We start from the raw sequence: 8,560 nt of genomic DNA, 5'->3' as shown, positions 1-8,560 counted from the left end.
GGAGGAGGAGGAGGAAACCATTTTGAGTACTGTTGTAAATTAACACATACATTTTTACATCACAGTACATATGCTCCTGTGTGATGAAAATGAAGCAGATCCTTTTCATAAATTCAATCTACTTTCATCAATATGTTTTAAGTCTAGAATTTGCCAGCTTTAATACTAATAACAAACCAAGGAGTGACATTGATCATTTAATTATGATCATTCCATTTATTTTAATCCATTATCACACTTTCTTTAAGTTGGCAGGCTGCAAAGAAAAGTTGAAGAGTTTGTGCTCGCAGAAAAAAATTGTCGGGGGGGGGGGGCATAATAACATTTTTTAAACTAAAATTCATATGCATTGTTTTTCAACAAGATCACATTCAGAGTTTAAAAAATCTTAGCAAACTGGCTTGATCAGCATCAGGATAGATTGGAATGAAGCACTTACATTTAGATTGGATTTATAAGCATAATTTTGACTAGATTTGAATCCACACTGGTCGGTTCGGATTCGATGTGCTGAATGGCCTGTTTCCGCGCTGTTTCTCTGAAGTCTAAAGTAACCTAAACAAATGCATTTGGAAATGACTATCTCCAATAAGGAGCATAATGATTTTCCATTTATAGATGATAATGTTATGATCAGGAAACACCCATCATCAATATTTGGGGAGGAGAGTGATACAAATTTATATGCTTTAATTCATTTAATTCATATAATTTTGTGGCTACAAAAGCATGTTTAAAGGCTGGTTATTCTGCAGTAAGTGAGACAACTGTTGACTCCTTGTAGCCTTTCTATCAACTACAGCCGCATAGGTCGTTTGGTAGAATACTTGCCTGGATGAAAGAACCTCAAATAAAGCCAAGAAACTTTACACAGCAGTTGCAAGGCATTGGTTACCTGATCCAAACCACTTGATCTTCAGCCGTTCCACCAATTACACCCCTTGGTAGGAAAGCACGTTATCTTGAAAATCCACTGCAATTGCTCACCAAAGCTACTATGATACCACTTCCCAACCCTAACATCCCTGTCATTCAGTACAAAGTCATCAGACTGTGCCCTTTAAGTCACAAACCACCCTGACTTGGAACAATGTCAATGTTCCTTCTATCCCATATTCTTCTTAGGTAATAATAATTTTCCACGTAGGCTGCAATGGTTTCCGCTGCCATCTCCAAAACTGCATTTTCTTAATAAACCGATTAAATTGGTTTTAATTTTTTGAGAATAAATCTTGGTCCTTGAATTGTAAAATTATGATTTTTTTCAATCTTCAGGGACGGCACGATGGTGTAGCATTCGAGTTGATGCCTTACAGCGCCAGGGACCCGGGTTCAATACTGTCTGTACAGAGTTTGTATGTTCTCTGACCGCATGGGTTTTCTCTCGGTGCTTCCGTTTCCTCCCTTACTCTAAAAACGTAGAGGTTTGTCGGCTAATTGACTTTGTTAAACAAAATTGTAAGTTCCTGGTGTGTCGGATAGTGTTAGTGTATGGGGTGATCGCTGGTCTGCGTGGACACGATGGGCCAAAGGGCCCATTTTCTATGTTGTATTTCTAAAGTCGAAAGACCTGATTTGTTTACAAACATTGTGCATGACGTACACCCACTTCCACGTCCAAAGGCCGATAATGTGGCTTCAGCTGTTAGCAGGTGAAGTGGCTTATTTTGTAGAAAGCGTCTGGGGTTAAATGGTTGAATTCCACGTCGTGAGACAAAAGAATAAGTTACAACAAAAATCTTTGTGATCTGTCACAAGGGAAATGGTCGACACATAGAATTGTGGCAGCATGGGGAAAAAATCAATAAGAAATCAGTGTTCACTAAAGCTGCTGTTTATCAGGTGAGATAGTTAAGAGCAGTTAGACACCAGACTAAAAAACATCAGCGATCGCGAACAGCATTGATCAAAGACGGAGACATGGAAGGCCAAACTCACTAATAAAGGGAGACATATCAGAATAGATCATAGATAATCCATGATCAAGGGTTCAAGGCCTTAACACTCATTCAATGTGGATTTTCCACATTTATAGCTTTCCAGTTCCATATTATTGGTGACCTGCTTTTAAAGATTGCTGGTACAGATTTACACTGGCCGTCAACAAACCCTCTGGGAATTGGCGAGTTTTTGAGAACTAACACAATGTTGAATGGTCTACATTTAAAAAAAATTGAATTACTATTTTTCTCTCAGGAAATACTTAACTTTTTCGCTTCCTGTGTAATTTCTCAAAGAATGAAAATTGTTTTATTTTTCCCCCTACTTCTATCTCTATTGTTTAACCTACTGGGCTGCCACATCCTCATCTCGAGTTGCACCTCTCTTGGGCTTTCTCTGCTCCCACTCACCACCGCAAAAAAATCACATACAGACAGTCTCCTCTGCTGTTGGTATGACTCTTGTAAGGAGAACCCATCCAAACTCACTCAGCTTGGATTGGAGACCTATCTCTTTTGATTTAGTCAGAAGGAAGATCAAAGAAGCATCTCCGTTTGTTGCTGTCAGGATTGGCAATACTTGTTCAGCTACAATTCGTCAGTCATTTATTTTCATTCATCAATAGGGAGAGTCCCAAGGCTCTTAACATTCCATATTGATTGCTTTAGGAGGGCATAGCCCAGATTGGCTTGTTGCTTCCAAATTGCTTGCTTGAGTTGGGTGAATATAAGGGTATCTGTTACTTCAGTCAGTTGCCTACTTCATACGTCAGTGTCTCCAGTTTTCTGTCATTGTAAATCATTTGCCTCAGTTGAATGAATCCAGGGCTATTACACACTTGACGGATCAATTTGAACTATTTGCAGCAGAGCTTGCAGAGAATAAATGTGTTCACACGTAAGACACCTGGGTGCTGACGTTTTCTTAGCTTGGATTTCGAATTGTGTCTTTTCTTATCTTTGAAAAGATATTGAGGATGACTGGGTAGAGGCTGCAGTTCAGACGACTAATAGAATGGATTAGGGACATGAAATTTGTTGTGCAGGTTTACACATTTTAATATAATTAACCTGGCAGACATTGCCGTGGCCTGCATCGTCATCAGAGGATGTCCCTCTATTTTTCTAGCGGAGGATTAATTTGTTTAATAAAGCCAGATTCCGTAAATGCATCCTCAAATGTACACATTATTATAGCCTACTTTCACCTGAGCATGAGTGAAAAAGTCTCATATAATTTTTGAATGAATCATATGCCTATGTGGCAACATAACGGTACCAAACAACCGAATTTCTGGAACACAAAGACTTGGAGAAAACCCACGTGGTCACCGGGAGAAGGTGCAAACTCCACGTAGACAGCGCCCGTAGTCAGGATTGAAATTGAGTCTTCAGATTTTAGAAATACAGCAAGGAATCAGACCCTTCAGCCCACCAGGTCTGTGTTGACCAGCGATCACCCAGCACTATACCACGCACTCGGGACAATTTACAATTTTTTACCCAAAGCCAATTGTCTTTGGAATGTGGGAGGAACCTGGAGCACCCGGAGAAAACCCACGCGGTCACAGGGAGAACGTACAAACACCGTTGAGACAGCACCTTTAGTTAGGATCGAACTGTAAGGCAGTAACTCTACCACTGCGTCACTGTGCCGCCCCTATTTTATTGGATTAGTATTGCAGAAGGTCGGACTAATAATGCAGAAACCATGGTTTAAATCTGAATTGGTTTGTGGACTACAATTCAGTTTAAACAATCTGGAAATAAAAACTGCCTTTGGAAACCCAACTGGTGGACTTGCCTCCTTTAAGGAGAAGTCTAACATCCTTACCTGGTCCATATGTAACTTTAGGCTTGACACCCTTTGAAATGCTTGTTGAAGCAACAATTGATTCAGTGTACTGAGGGATGCACAATAACGCTGGTTCAGGCAGCAATCCCTGCATCTTAGGAATGCAATGGAAAAAAACCTGGAAACCAGATAATGTGTAGATTTTAATCATTCAATACCTTTTAAAGAAGCTTGATCTTTTCATGATTATGACTGGTACTTAAAAATCTGTACTAAAGCCAGGGCATTAAAATCTTTTTGAATATAACATTTTCAGAAGAAATTAGTTTATATGTTCCCTTTCAAGCAATTGTTAGGCAGGAACATCTTCTCGTAGCATAGATCTGCTCCTGGAAATATAATATTGCTCACACACACGCCTGCAACTGGTGGTGTTGCTGCCTCACAACACCAGAGTCATGGGTTTGATCCTGACCTCGTCTGCTGTCTGTGCAGCGTTTGCATGTTCTCCCTGTGAGCGTGTGTGCTTTCTCCGGATGTTCCGGTTTCCCCCCCACATTCCAAAGAGGTACAGGTTTATAGGTTAATTGGCTTTGGTAACATTGTAAATTGTCCCTAGCGTGTAGAATGGTCCTCCTGTACATCCTGCTAACCCCATTCTCCTGCCTTCTCCCCATAACCTATGACACCCCCGCCCAGATAAATCACCCTCACCCAGAATCATATTCTGCGGTCACCGATGTTCGGCGCAGACTCAGTTGATCGATGAATAATTCCATTCATAAGAAGCAAGCAGAAACAAGATGAAAAATTGTAAGGACGGATAAAGGCATTACTAGTCAAAAGCCACAAAGCAATCCTCTTCAGACCTCTTGAGATAATCAAAACATTACGTATATAAAAGGGCAGAGATGTGGTTTAATGAAAGCCTGATATATTTTTGGAATATCTTCAGATCTAAGGTTAGGAAACAATTCAGGAAGTTATAAAATGCTTTTGAAATTTTTGCCTGTGATTATTTATGTGTAGTGTAAATAATGGTGTGATACTGTTTGAGAAGATAGAGTAATAAAATGTTTGTACCTGGTACTTTCTAACATTAAATCCATTCTTAAAAGCAGATTCTTCATTGGTGCTGCCTTACGAAGCCAGAGACACTGGTTCGAGCCTGGCTATGGGTGCTGTCTGTACTGAATTTGTACGTTCTCCCTGTGACCATATGGGTTTTCTCTGGGTGCACCGGTTTCCTCTCGCACTCCAAAGAATAGAAGTTTGTAGGTTAGTTGGCTTTGGAAAAAATGTAAATTGTCCTTAGTGTGTAGGATAGTGTTAGTGTACGGAGTGATCGATGAACGGCGCGGATTAAGTGAGCCGAAGGGCCTGTTTTCCACGCTGTATCTCTAAACTTAACTAAATTAAAATGGATGAAAAACTTAAGAGTGAATATGAGTAAATACTCAGAGTGCCTGTTTAGTTTAGAGATACAGCATTGAAACAGGCCAACTGAGTCAAATCTGAGCATTGAACACAGCTTCCATGTTATCCCACTTTCTCATCCACTCCCGACACACTAGAGGCAATTTACAACTCCTCCCTCGCCTTGACCCTCTTCCTTCTTCCTCTCTCCCTCTCTATCCCCTCTCTTTCTCCCACTCCCCCTCCCCACCCCCCGTACCACCCCCACTTTCTCCAGTCTACCTTCACCTGACACAGAGAGCTCCCTTCTGACTATCATCCAGCGAACTGAAGAATTGCATTATCCCCAACACCCTCCACATAATGAGGCATTAATTTGGGAAGATGCATCAGTTTAGGATCCCTCTCCCTCTCCCTCTATAAGATTCACAGAAGAGAAAAGAGAAGAGCAAGTATGCACTCGCATATGTCAAGCGTCCGCACCGAGAACGCTCCATTCAAATCTCAATATCCCTATCCCTATACCTCTAACTCTCCCTATCCACGCTCCAGTCCCATCTCCCTCTCCTTCCTCCCCCCCTCCCCGTCTCCCTCTCCCCCTCCCCCTCTCCCTCTCCCTCTCCCTCTCCCTCTCCCCCTCCCCCCTCCCCCTCCCCTTCTCCCTGTGCGACAGATTGGGAGCAATTAATTTTTATTCAATAAATTTAAAAAGAGAACCTCACATGCTTTATTATATATTGCTAACTTTCTCCTTCAATCTGTTACCGTTATTTATCAAATAAAGCATCAGAGTTTTTTTTCCCCCCCAAAGTGTGTCAAAATTGTTTAAGAAAAATGAATGGCTGAGCATTTGAGTGTTTTTCACATCTTCTGTCATCCCAGGGTTGAAAATGTCAACAGAAATGCTTGGGTCATTGAAAAAGGCTGAGTTGTATGCAGCGCTGGTCTATATAACATTTATGATGGCTTTGAGATCGGATTATGTTGGACAATAAAAGAAGAGGAAGCAGCAGTTTTTCTTTTTATTGCCGATCCCTTAAGGGTCAAGTAACAAGTATTTTTGAACAATACCAGTGCCCTCCATAATGTTTGGGACAAAGACCCATCATTTATTTATTTGCCTCTGTACTACACAATTTGAGATTTATAATTTAAAAAATCACATGTGGTTAAAGTGCACACTGTCAGATTTTATTAAAAGATATTTTTATACATTTTGGTTTCACCATGTAGAAATTACAGCGTTGTTTATACATAGTCCCCCCCATAATATTTGGAACACGTGGCTTCACAGGTGTTTGTAATTGCTCAGGTGTGCTTAATTGCCTCCTTAATGCCGGTATAAGAGAGCTCTCAGCACCTAGTTTTTCCTTCAGTCTTTCCATCACCTTTGGAAACTTTTATTGCTGTTTATCAACGAGGACCAAAGTTGTGCCAATGAAAGTCAAAGAACCCATTATGAGACTGAGAAACAAGAATAAAACTGTTAGAGACATCAGCCAAACCTTAAGCTTACCAAAAGCAACTGTTTGGAACATCATCAAGAAGAAAGAGAGCTCTGGTGAGCTTACTAATTGCAAAGGGACTGGCAGGCCAAGGAAGACCTCCACAGCTGATGACAGAAGAATTCTCTCTATAATAAAGAAAAATCCCAAACACCTGTCCAACAGATCAAAAACACTCTTCAGTAGTCGGGTGTGGATTTCTCAATGACCACTGTCCGTAGAGGACTTCATGAACAGAAATATAGAGGCCACACTACTTCTTCTTCTTCTTGCGTATGGCGTGCACAACCTAAAGTTGTCGGACAACTTGTTCTATTTGATCTTATTTGATTGTGCACGCCGGGTTGATTGCATTTGTCGAAACAGGGCGGACCACGTGAAGGTTGCAATCTCCCACCCCGAGGCAACACTGCAAGATGCAAACCACTGGTTAGCCGCAAAAATAGGATGGCCAGGTTACAGTTTGCCAAGAAATACTTAAAGAGCAACTACAGTTCTGGAAAAAGTTCTTGTGGACAGATGAGATGAAGATTAACTTATATCAGAGTGATGGCAAAAGGAAAGTATGGAGGAGAGAAGGAACTGCCCAAGATCCAAAGAACACCACCTCATCTGTGAAACACTGTGATGGCGAGGGCATGTATGGCTGCTGAAGGTACTGGCTCACTTATCTTCATTGATGATACAACTGCTGATGATAGTAGCATAATTAATTCTGAAGTGTGTAGACACATCCTATCTGCTCAAGTGCAACCAAATGCCTCAAAACTCATTGGCTGGCGGTTCATTCTACAGCAAGACAATGATCCCAAACATCCTAAAGCAACAAAGAAGTTTTTCAAAGGTAAAAAATTGTAAATTCTTGAGTGGCCAAGTCAATCATCCGATCTGAACCCAATTGAGCATGCCTTTTATATGCTGAAGAGAAAACTGAAGGGGACTAGCCCCCAAAAGAAGCATAAGCTAAAAATGGCTGCAATACAGGCCTGACAGAACATCACCAGAGAAGACACCCAGCAACTGGTGATGTCCATGAAGACATCAAGCAGTTATTGCATGCAAAGGATATGCAACAAAATACTAAACATGACTACTTTCATTTACATGACATTGCTGTGTCTCAAACATTATGGTGCCCTGAAATGGGGGGGGACTATGTATAAACACTGCTGTAATATCTACATGGTGAAACCAAAATGCATAAAAATGGCCTTTATTAAAATCTGACAATGTGCACTTTAACCACATGTGATTTTTCTTCTATTACAAATCTCAAATTGTGGAGTACAGAAACAAATAAATAAATGATGGGTCTTTGTCCCAAACATTATGGAGGTCACTGGATATATTAATTTAAATTTTTTTTTTTTTTTAAGGCTTTTATTTTCTCCCTCCCTAAGTGAGGGATATTGTGTGCCAGGAACTCAAATAGTAATGCAGCTGTCAGAGCTGCTGCCTCAGCACCTGAGACCTGGGTTCGAAACTGGCCTCTGTGTGGAGTTTGCACATTCTCCCCGTGACAGTGTAGGTTTCATCTGGGTGCTCTGATTTCATCCCACATCCCAAAGAAATGCAGGTTTGTAGATTAATCAGCAGGAAGGAACTGCAGGTGCTGGTTTACACCAAAGACAGACACTAAATGCTGGAGCAACCCAGAGGGACAGGCAGCATCTCTGGATAGAAGGAATGGGTAACATTTCAAGTCTAAACCCTTCAGCCTCTCTAAATCACCCCCTGGTGTTTAGGGAGTGCATGTGAAAGTGGGATAACATAGAACTAGTGTGAATGGGTGATCAATGGTCGGTGTGGATTTGGTGGGCTGAAGGTCATGTCTCCATGCTGCATCATTAAATTAAATTCAATTTCCCAAGATTTGGAAAGATGACCCTCCATCAATCATCTCA

This window comes from Amblyraja radiata, chromosome 23 (genome assembly GCF_010909765.2).
Source record: "Amblyraja radiata isolate CabotCenter1 chromosome 23, sAmbRad1.1.pri, whole genome shotgun sequence".
Taxonomy (NCBI): Eukaryota; Metazoa; Chordata; class Chondrichthyes; order Rajiformes; family Rajidae; genus Amblyraja; species Amblyraja radiata.
The sequence above is the reverse complement of the archived record's forward strand: the minus strand, read 5'-3'. Positions refer to the sequence as shown.